We start from the raw sequence: 11,450 nt of genomic DNA on the forward strand, positions 1-11,450 counted from the left end.
GTGCCCCTGGGCCCCAGGGCTGTTGTCAGGCTAGACCCTCAGCCGGGGGCAGGCAGCAGGGCTCTGCCCCCCGCCCCCCGCCCCCCAGGGCAGCGCAGGGATCCCGCTGGGGTCAGCTCGGCGGGCAGGAGCGCAGGCCCTGGCAGAGCCGGGCCGGAGGAGCGGAGGGCACAGGGCTCTGCATCGCCCCGGGCGCGGGGCCTGGCTGCCAGCAGAGCAGGGCCCCGCCAGGCCCCGGGGCAGAACAGAAGCCAGCGATGCTCAGCTTAGTCCCTTCTCCTTGTGTCCCAGCCCGAGACTGCCCCGCTCCCAGGCCTGCCCCGCCAGGTGTCCCCCCCCTTGGGAAGAGCCCTGTTACCCGCCCAGGCTGGGCCGGGGGGTCTGGGCCAATGCACAAGGGGCCGAGGCTGCTCCCACTGGCTGGACCTGCCTGCTGGGTATTAGCAGCGTCTGGGAACCAGCAGCCAAGCCCAGCCCCTTGACTCTCCTGCCCAGGGGTTCAGGTGCGGGCCCTGGCAAGCCCCTTTCAGCAGCGGGGGTGGGGGGGGGGGAGGCTGGGCAGAGACAGGTTCTTGGCTGTGCAACTGGGGGAAGCGCCCCTGGGGCGAGCCCTGGAAGGGGGTAGCAGCTGTTCTCCCCCCAGAGGGTGGAGCCGGCACCCGCAGGACCTGGCCTGCCACAAACAGGGCTCAGTGCCCCAGGCACCAGGACAGGCCCCACACCCCGAGACTTCCCAGGGTTCACTGGGTGGGGCTGGAGGAGAGCAGGCCACCCTCGGCTCTCTGCAGGTACCGGGCGGGGGCAGGGCGGTGTGGCGTAGTGGGGGGGCCTTGCTAGGGCTGGGGCGGCCTCTGCTGCCTGGTCATTATGCAAAGGGGGCTCCAAACCTGTCTGACCAGCCACCCCCATGGAGAGGGACAAAGGAAGGGGGATGCTGCCCTGGCTGGGGGCAGGGCTGGAGGAGAGGGAGTTTTAGTTTGGGTCTGGGAGCATGGAGGCAGCAGCCTCAGCAACAGGCTGGGGGGTTTAGAAGCCGAGACCCCTGCCCCATCTCAAGGGGGCTGAGGCATCCTAGGCCTGCCCTGGAACCTGGTGACATCTGTGCTGGGCTGTATCCTGGGGAAGCAATAAACCACCTCTGTGCTACCGGCTGGGGGAGTCTGTTCGTGCCACTACGAGGGTGCAGGAGGCGGGGGACCCCAACACGCCGTCACAGGCGGCCCCTACGGAGCGACTGCCTCGTGCCCCTGCAGGTGGCTGGCAGGGAGGTGAGGGGCTACTGGGACGCGGGGACGCTGGCCCGGCCTGGTACAGGCTACGTCTGACCACAGCCCTTTCTCGGTAAAGGGATGTGAACTAGGCACGGCGATATTGCACAGGGCGCCAAGATTTGACTTTCTCGTGCTTCGTTTGCATAATGGCGGCCACCGCTTTGTTCGGAACGGGGCTTTTTCGGGAACCCCCCCCCCCGGCAGTTTAGACGGGGCATTTTCAACAGAAATGCCCCGTTTCGAAAGATCCTGGACTCCTCCGTTGTGTGTGTGACACAGTGTGTGTGTGCGTGTGTGTGTGTGTGTGTGTGACACAGTGTGTGTGTGCGTGTGCGTGTGTGTGTGTGTGACACAGTGTGTGCATGCGCGTGTGACACAGTGTGTGCGCGCGTGTGTGTGACAGTGTGTGCATGCGCGTGTGTGACACAGTGTGTGTGTGTTTGCGTGCGTGTGTGACACACAGTGTGTGCATGCGCGTGTGTGACACAGTGTGTGTATGTGTGTGTGTCACAGTGTGTGCATGCGCGTGTGTGACACTGTGTGTGCGTGTGTGTGTGACACAGTGTGTGTGCGTGTGTGTGCATGTGTGTGACACAATGTGTGTGTGTGTGTGTGACACTGTGTGTGTGTGCATGTGCGTGCACATGTGTGACACAGTGCGTGTGTGCGTGTATCTGACACAGTGTGTGCGTGTGCGTGCGTGTGTGACAGTGTGTGCATGCGCGTGTGTGACACGGTGTGTGTGCATGCGTGTGTGTGTGACACTGTGTGCATGCGCGTGTGTGACACAGTGTGCATGAGTGTGTGCGTGTGTGTGTGACACAGTGTGTGTGCGTGTGTGTGTGACACTGTGTGCATGCGCGTGTGACACAGTGTGTGTGTGTTTGCGTGCGTGTGTGTGACACAGTGTGTGCATGCGCGTGTGTGACACAGTGTGTGTGTGCGTGTGTGTGACACAGTGTGCATGAGTGTGTGTGACACTGTGTGTGCGTGTGTGACACAGTGTGTGTGCGTGTGTGTGCATGTGTGTGACACAATGTGTGTGTGTGTGACACTGTGTGTGTGTGCATGTGTGCATGTGCGTGCACGTGTGTGACAGTGCGTGTGTGCGTGTGTCTGACACAGTGTGTGTGTGTGCCTGTGCGTGCATGTGTGTGACAGTGTGTGCATGCGCGTGTGTGACACGGTGTGTGTGCATGCGTGTGTGTGTGACACTGTGTGCATGCGCGTGTGTGACACAGTGTACATGAGTGTGTGCGTGTGTGTGTGACACAGTGTGTGCATGTGCGTGTGTGACAGTGTGTGTGTGTGCATGTGCGTGTGTGACACAGTGTGCGTGCGTGTGTGTGTGACACAGTGTGTGCGCATGTGCATGCATGTGTGTGACACTGTGTGTGCGTGTGTGACACAGTGTGTGTGTGCGTGTGCATGTGTGACACTGTGTGTGCGTGCGTGTGCGGGTGTGACAGTGTGTGCGCGTGTGTGTATGACACAGTGTGTGTGCGTGTGCGTGCATGTGTGTGACACTGTGTGTGCGTGCGTGTGTGACAGTGCGTGTGTGCGTGTGTGTGACACAGTGCGTGTGTGCGTGTGTGTGACAGTGTGTGTGTGTGTGTGCGTGCGTGTGTGTGACATGTGTGTGACACAGTGTGTGTGTGCGTGTGCATGTGTGACACAGAGTGTGTGTTTGCGTGTGTGCCTCAGTTCCACCCCCCTTGTAGCACTCTCTGCTGAGCATGACTCACTCCAGACGTGTGTTGGGCCAGGCACGAGAGGGCCAGGCACAGGAGACCAGGGACGAAGGAGATTGGGGGGGCTGCACTGGGCCAGGAACCAGGCCTGGGACTTGGGTCAGTCTGGTCTGGGCGAGCAGGAGAGAGGAGGCTTGGAGCAGGGAAAGGGGGTGAGGGGCCCACAGAGGAAGGCTCTGCCCTCGGTGCCGGTGCCAACACCGCTTCTGTGCTGCACCGTGGGAACCAAGAACCCTTCTGTTCTACTGGCCGCCGGAAAGTCCCCTCTGGCTGCGGATGGGGGGCAGGGTCGGGGACCCCCCGATGCGCCATCACAGGGGCTGTCCCAGGGTACTGGGGGCACTGGGGCTGGTGCGGGATGGTCCCGGGGCACGCGGGGCTGGTGCGGGATGGTCCCGGGGCACTGGGGCTGGTGCGGGATGGTCCCGGGGCACTGGGGCTGGTGCGGGATGGTCCCGGGGCACTGGGGCTGGTGCGGGATGGTCCCGGGGCACTGGGGCTGGGGCGGGATGGTCCCGGGGCACTGGGGCTGGGGCGGGATGGTCCCGGGGCACTGGGGCTGGGGCGGGATGGTCCCGGGGCACTGGGGCTGGTGCGGGATGGTCCCGGGGCACGCGGGGCTGGTGCGGGATGGTCCCGGGGCACTGGGGCTGGTGCGGGATGGTCCCGGGGCACTGGGGCTGGTGCGGGATGGTCCCGGGGCACTGGGGCTGGTGCGGGATGGTCCCGGGGCACGCGGGGCTGGTGCGGGATGGTCCCGGGGCACGCGGGGCTGGTGCGGGATGGTCCCGGGGCACTGGGGCTGGTGCGGGATGGTCCCGGGGCACTGGGGCTGGTGCGGGATGGTCCCGGGGCACTGGGGCTGGTGCGGGATGGTCCCGGGGCACGCGGGGCTGGTGCGGGATGGTCCCGGGGCACTGGGGCTGGTGCGGGATGGTCCCGGGGCACGCGGGGCTGGTGCGGGATGGTCCCGGGGCACTGGGGCTGGTGCGGGATGGTCCCGGGGCACTGGGGCTGGTGCGGGATGGTCCCGGGGCACTGGGGCTGGTGCGGGATGGTCCCGGGGCACGCGGGGCTGGTGCGGGATGGTCCCGGGGCACTGGGGCTGGTGCGGGATGGTCCCGGGGCACTGGGGCTGGTGCGGGATGGTCCCGGGGCACGCGGGGCTGGTGCGGGATGGTCCCGGGGCACGCGGGGCTGGTGCGGGATGGTCCCGGGGCACTGGGGCTGGTGCGGGATGGTCCCGGGGCACTGGGGCTGGTGCGGGATGGTCCCGGGGCACTGGGGCTGGTGCGGGATGGTCCCGGGGCACGCGGGGCTGGTGCGGGATGGTCCCGGGGCACTGGGGCTGGTGCGGGATGGTCCCGGGGCACGCGGGGCTGGTGCGGGATGGTCCCGGGGCACGCGGGGCTGGTGCGGGATGGTCCCGGGGCACTGGGGCTGGTGCGGGATGGTCCCGGGGCACTGGGGCTGGTGCGGGATGGTCCCGGGGCACTGAGGCTGGTGCGGGATGGTCCCGGGGCACTGGGGCTGGTGCGGGATGGTCCCGGGGCACTGGGGCTGGTGCGGGATGGTCCTGGGGCACTAGGGCTGGTGCGGGATGGTCCCGGGGCACTGGGGCTGGTGCGGGATGGTCCCGGGGCACTGGGGCTGGTGCGGGATGGTCCCGGGGCACTGGGGCTGGTGCGGGATGGTCCCGGGGCACTGGGGCTGGTGCGGGATGGTCCCGGGGCACTGGGGCTGTGCGGGATGGTCCCGGGGCACTGGGGCTGTGCGGGATGGTCCCGGGGCACTGGGGCTGGTGCGGGATGGTCCCGGGGCACTGGGGCTGGTGCGGGATGGTCCCGGGGCACTAGGGCTGGTGCGGGATGGTCCCGGGGCACTGGGGCTGGTGCGGGATGGTCCCGGGGCACTGGGGCTGGTGCGGGATGGTCCCGGGGCACTGGGGCTGGGGCGGGATGGTCCCGGGGCACTGGGGCTGGGGCGGGATGGTCCCGGGGCACGCGGGGCTGGTGCGGGATGGTCCCGGGGCACTGGGGCTGGTGCGGGATGGTCCCGGGGCACGCGGGGCTGGTGCGGGATGGTCCCGGGGCACTGGGGCTGGTGCGGGATGGTCCCGGGGCACGCGGGGCTGGTGCGGGATGGTCCCGGGGCACGCGGGGCTGGTGCGGGATGGTCCCGGGGCACTGGGGCTGGTGCGGGATGGTCCCGGGGCACGCGGGGCTGGTGCGGGATGGTCCCGGGGCACTGGGGCTGGGGCGGGATGGTCCCGGGGCACTGGGGCTGGTGCGGGATGGTCCCGGGGCACTGGGGCTGGTGCGGGATGGTCCCGGGGCACTGGGGCTGGTGCGGGATGGTCCCGGGGTACTGGGGCTGGGGGCACTGGGGCTGGTGCGGGATGGTCCCGGGGCACTGGGGCTGGGGGCACTGGGGCTGGTGCGGGATGGTCCCGGGGCACTGGGGCTGGGGGCACTGGGGCTGGTGCGGGATGGTCCCGGGGCACTGGGGCTGGGGGCACTGGGGCTGGTGCAGGATGGTCCCGGGGCACTGGGGCTGGGGGCACTGGGGCTGGTGCGGGATGGTCCCGGGGCACTGGGGCTGGGGGCACTTGGGCTGGTGCGGGATGGTCCCGGGGCACTGGGGCTGTGCGGGATGGTCCCGGGGCACTGGGGCTGGTGCAGGATGGTCCCGGGGCACTGGGGCTGGTGCAGGATGGTCCCGGGGCACTGGGGCTGGTGCGGGATGGTCCCGGGGCACTGGGGCTGGTGCAGGATGGTCCCGGGGCACTGGGGCTGGTGCAGGATGGTCCCGGGGCACTGGGGCTGGTGCGGGATGGTCCCGGGGCACTGGGGCTGGTGCGGGATGGTCCCGGGGCACTGGGGCTGGTGCGGGATGGTCCTGGGGCACTGGGGCTGGTGCGGGATGGTCCCGGGGCACTGGGGCTGGTGCGGGATGGTCCCGGGGCACTGGGGCTGGTGCGGGATGGTCCCGGGGCACTGGGGCTGGTGCAGGATGGTCCCGGGGCACTGGGGCTGGTGCGGGATGGTCCCGGGGCACTGGGGCTGGGGCGGGATGGTCCCGGGGCACTGGGGCTGGTGCGGGATGGTCCCGGGGCACTGGGGCTGGTGCGGGATGGTCCCGGGGCACTGGGGCTGGTGCGGGATGGTCCCGGGGCACTGGGGCTGGGGGCACTGGGGCTGGTGCGGGATGGTCCCGGGGCACTGGGGCTGGTGCGGGATGGTCCCGGGGCACTGGGGCTGGTGCGGGATGGTCCCGGGGCACTGGGGCTGTGCGGGATGGTCCCGGGGCACTGGGGCTGGGGCGGGATGGTCCCGGGGCACTGGGGCTGGTGCAGGATGGTCCCGGGGCACTGGGGCTGGTGCAGGATGGTCCCGGGGCCCTGGGGCTGGTGCAGGATGGTCCCGGGGCACTGGGGCTGTGCGGGATGGTCCCGGGGCACGCGGGGCTGGTGCGGGATGGTCCCGGGGCACTGGGGCTGGTGCGGGATGGTCCCGGGGCACTGGGGCTGGTGCAGGATGGTCCCGGGGCACTGGGGCTGGGGCGGGATGGTCCCGGGGCACTGGGGCTGGTGCAGGATGGTCCCGGGGCACTGGGGCTGGTGCAGGATGGTCCCGGGGCCCTGGGGCTGGTGCAGGATGGTCCCGGGGCACTGGGGCTGTGCGGGATGGTCCCGGGGCACGCGGGGCTGGTGCGGGATGGTCCCGGGGCACTGGGGCTGGTGCGGGATGGTCCCGGGGCACGCGGGGCTGGTGCAGGATGGTCCCGGGGCACTGGGGCTGGTGCGGGATGGTCCCGGGGCACTGGGGCTGGTGCGGGATGGTCCCGGGGCACTGGGGCTGGTGCAGGATGGTCCCGGGGCACTGGGGCTGTGCGGGATGGTCCCGGGGCACTGGGGCTGGTGCGGGATGGTCCCGGGGCACTGGGGCTGTGCGGGATGGTCCCGGGGCACTGGGGCTGTGCGGGATGGTCCCGGGGCACTGGGGCTGGTGCGGGATGGTCCCGGGGCACTGGGGCTGGTGCAGGATGGTCCCGGGGCACTGGGGCTGTGCGGGATGGTCCCGGGGCACTGGGGCTGTGCGGGATGGTCCCGGGGCACTGGGGCTGGTGCGGGATGGTCCCGGGGCACTGGGGCTGGTGCGGGATGGTCCCGGGGCACTGGGGCTGGTGCAGGATGGTCCCGGGGCACTGGGGCTGTGCGGGGTCCCTGAGGCGCTCGAGTTGGGGCCCGTGCGAGGAGCCCAGGGCGCAGCAGGGCTGGGAGGGGTGACTGCAGCGCAGGGCGCCCGGCCTCCTGTCCTGATCTCTGGCTCAGTGGCCGTGCAGCGCCTGGCGCGGTGAGGCCGGGGCCGGCTGATCGCAGCCCAGTGCCCGGCGGGCAGCCCCTGCCTCTGGCACCACGGGGAGGGGAATAGACGGGATTGTTTGCCCATATGGCCCCAGGGCCCCCCTCTGGCTGCTGGCAGCCTGGCCCGGAGGAACCCGCCTGCCTCTGGCCCGGGCAGGACCCACACGGGCCATGGTGCAACCCACGCTCAGACGTGGGAACGCTCGGCCGCTCGTGCTGCTTTGGGGACCCCCCTGTGGTCCCCGCTAGGCGCTGGGCGCCCCGGAGCCAGGGGAGCAGCCCCCCACCCGCAGTGCGGGCTCGGGTCCGGCCAGCGGTTGAGGGCTGGGTGCTCTGGGCATTGGTCAGGTGCCGCCTCTGGAGACTGAACCAAGGCAGCCTGCGTGTTTCCTGGGACTGTGTGGGGCGAGGGGCCTGTTTCCCGTGGTGTGCGTGTGGATTTTGTACATGCGAGAACGTGCGTCTGGGTGCATATTGCGTGGGTGTAAATGTGCCGAGGTGTGGGTGCGCGTTTCCCGTGGTGTGCGTGTGTGGGGACATGTGTTTCACGTGGGTGTGAACTCACATGTACGGGGCGTGTGCACATGCAGCTGGGCACGGGGGAGGGGGAGGGGAAACTCTCAGGGTGTGAACACGCTGCACCTGAGCGCCAGCTCGCTGCTCGGGACGGCCTGCCCACCCGCGCCCAGCCGGGAACACGCCCGGGAGGTTCCCAGCCACTAGGGACCATCACTCCCTCCCCCCACCGAGAGCACCTCAGCCCCCTGCTCCCCCTGTGATGTCACACGCCCCCTCCCCCACCCTGCTCCCCCTGTGATGTCACTAGCCCCCCTCCCCCACCCTGCTCTCCCTGTGATGTCACAAGCCCCCCTCCCCCACCCTGCTCCCCCTGTGATGTCACTAGCCCCCCTTCCCCACCCTGCTCTCCCTGTGATGTCACAAGCCCCCCTCCCCCACCCTGCTCCCCCTGTTATGTCACTAGCCCCCTCCCCCACCCTGCTCTCCCTGTGATGTCACAAGCCCCCCTCCCCCACCCTGCTCCCCCTGTGATGTCACTAGCCCCCTCCCCCACCCTGCTCTCCCTGTGATGTCACAAGTCCCCCTCCCCCATCCTGCTCCCCCTGTGATGTCACTAGCCCCTGCTCCCCCCACCCTGCTCCCCCTGTGATGTCACAAGCCCCCCTCCCCACCCCATTCTCCCTGTGATGTCACTAGTCCCCTCCCCCACCCTGCTCCCCCTGTGATGTCACTAGCCCCCGCTCCCCCCACCCCGCTCCCCTGTGATTTCACAAGCCCCCCGCCCCACCCCAGCCCTGCCAGCTAGAGGGGCGCCCCCCCGGGGGGCTGGGAGCAGCCAGCTCCTTGCAGCCTGTCCTGGGTGCGGGTGGGGCTCTGGCCTGGATACAGCGCACGAGCGAGCACGGAGCCACTGGCCTAGTTCTGGCCTCCCGCCGAGCCAGAGCTGCCAATCGATGGCCATCGACTGCACTGGGGCCCGAGGCGCCCGCCTGCCGAGCCGCACGGGGCAGAGCCTGGGGGATACCAGATGGGCTTCAAAAAATACTGGCCACACGCAGTCTCAGAACGGGGGAGGGGGACTGGCTGGGAGGAGGTCGGGGGGAGCGGGGCTGGCTGGGAGAGATCGGGGGGGTGAACTGGCTGGCGGGGAGCAGAGCTGGCTGGGAGGAGGTCGGGGGGAGCGGGGCGGCCAGGGGAGATCATGGGGGGAACTGGCTGGCGGGGAGCAGAGCTGGCTGGGAGGAGGTCGGGGGGAGCGGGGCTGGCTGGGGCAGATCGGGGGGGCTGGCGGGGAGCAGAGCTGGCCGGGAGGAGGTCGGGGGGAGCGGGGCGGCCAGGGGAGATCATGGGGGGAACTGGCTGGCAGGGATCAGGGCTGGCTGGGAGGAGGTCGGGGGGAGCGGGGCTGGCTGGGGGAGATCGGGGGGTGAACTGGCTTGCGGGGAGCAGGGCTGTCCGGGAAGAGGTTGTGAGGAGCGGGGCTGGCCCATGTGCTCGCAGATCCTGGGGTGCTGCCCGTCCCGCGCATGGTCGCAGAGGCGCGCACAGGCGAGTCTGATTCCATCCTGCCCCGCCCCTGGCCCCGCCCCCTCCTCTCTGCTGGGGAGCTGCGTCCTGCCTGGCTCGCACAGGGTGAGCGTGCGGACCAGCCGGGCAGTTCGCACCCCGTCCTGATGCTCCTGTAACCATACAACGTACCTTCTTAGAAAACGCTCTCAGGGTCTGTCTACACTAGCCCCCTAGTTCGAACTAGGGTGGTTAATGTAGGCAACCGGAGTTGCAAATGAAGCCCGAGATTTGAATTTCCCGGGCTTCATTTGCATGTTGCCGGGTGCCACCATTTTTAAATGTCCGCTAGTGCGGACTCCGTGCCCCGCGGCTACACAGGCACGGGCTAGGTAGTTCGGACGAGGCTTCCTATTCCGAACTACCGTTACTCCAGGCTTCATCTGCAACTCCGGTTGCCTACATTACCACCCTAGTTCGAACTAGGGGGCTAGTGTAGACAGACCCTCAGTTTGTTTCCCGGACAGAAAGCTCAAATACCGGCCTGTCGGGTTCAAAACTGGACACCTGGCATCCTAGGCCCAGCTCTGGGGGGCCCTGTGTGACCCAAGCTCAGGATCTCTGGCCCAACAGCAGCCTGCAGGGGACTCCCAGCACCTCCCCGAGCCGCCAGGCATTACGCTGGGGGGGCAGCTAGTGGCACCTGCCCCACGGCACCCAGCTAAGGGGCCTCCACGCGGCAGCACCAACGCAGGCGCTTCGGCAGCTGAGTTCGAACTGAAAGTGGGCTGGACACGCTGGAGAAATGGGCCGAGGCAACGGGGTCAAGCTCTATGAGGACAGTGCGAAGTGCCCCGCCGAGGGAGGACCCATCCGTGTCACACCCAGAACGGGCAGCGACGGGCTAGGAAGGATCCTGCAGAACGGGATCCAGGGGGCAGAGCGGGCCCCACGCTGAACAGGAATCGACGGTGCGACGCTGTAGTGAAAACCAGCCAACCTGCTGTGGTGAGCCAGACACGAGGGCTCCGTCGCACGGCGCCTTGTGCAAGAAGCTGTGCTCCGCCAGCGTGTCCTGAGCCCAGTGGCAGCACCTGTGCATGTGGGGACCCTCCGGGGAGTCCGTCCCCACGAGCGCCAGGCTGCTTGGCTCTGCCTCAACCCGCCCCCCCTCCAGCTGCTCCATGTGCTGAGCCGGGGCTCCGGGCCCAGCCCCGAGGGCCTTCAGCCTCCCACAGCCTTTACGCCAGAGCCAGGGAGCCCAAGAAAGAACCAAAGTCAAGTCCCCAGGCGCGCGCCCGGTGCCCCCTCTTGCCCTGGGACCCAGCAGGGCCCCAGCAGGCTCCGGAGACAGGCACCCGGTTCACACCGCAGCTGCCGGCTTTCCTGCCCCTCATCGGGGGGGGGGGGTGTAAAACCCCCCCTGCAGAGGGGCACCGTGCTGCAGAGCCGGCTGGGGGCTCCGTCGGGGGTGTGCTCCCCTCCGCCGCCAGGGCCCCAGCTCAGAGGAGATGCCCAGGGTTGGGCCTCACCCCGGCGGCCTGGCACATTCTGCAGGAGTCTCTACGCCAGCCACGGCTCCTGCTGGCCCTCCAGGGCCCTGGCAGTTTCCAGCCATGCGCTGCGTGCAGTGTGTGGGGGGGGGGGGGGCTGGCTGGCTGGAGGAGAGGCCTGGCAGGCAGGTGGGGGTGCTCCGGGGGCCCCGGCTGGCGAGTCATGCTCCAGGCGCCTGGGCTCACCAAGCCTGGATTTCTTGGCCAGACCAGCTAAATCCCTCCAGGCTGCAGGGCTGAACACAGGCCAGGTCCCTGCTAGATAAGAGGGAGCCGGGTTAACCCCTTGCAGCCCAGCCCTCCCCCAGCACAGCAGAGCTGGGGAGGGTCCCTCAGGTGCTGGCACCAGCCCGCTATGTGCGCCTGGTCTAGCCGGAGGGGGTGTGCAGGGGGTGTGTCCATGCACGGGGGGGGAGGGGGGTGATGTGTGTGCGTGCCCGAGTTGGTAGGTGCATGCCTGGGGCGGTGTGCGGGGGCTGGTGTA

The sequence above is a fragment of the Pelodiscus sinensis genome, unplaced genomic scaffold (assembly GCF_049634645.1).
Source record: "Pelodiscus sinensis isolate JC-2024 unplaced genomic scaffold, ASM4963464v1 ctg58, whole genome shotgun sequence".
Lineage (NCBI taxonomy): Eukaryota > Metazoa > Chordata > Testudines > Trionychidae > Pelodiscus > Pelodiscus sinensis.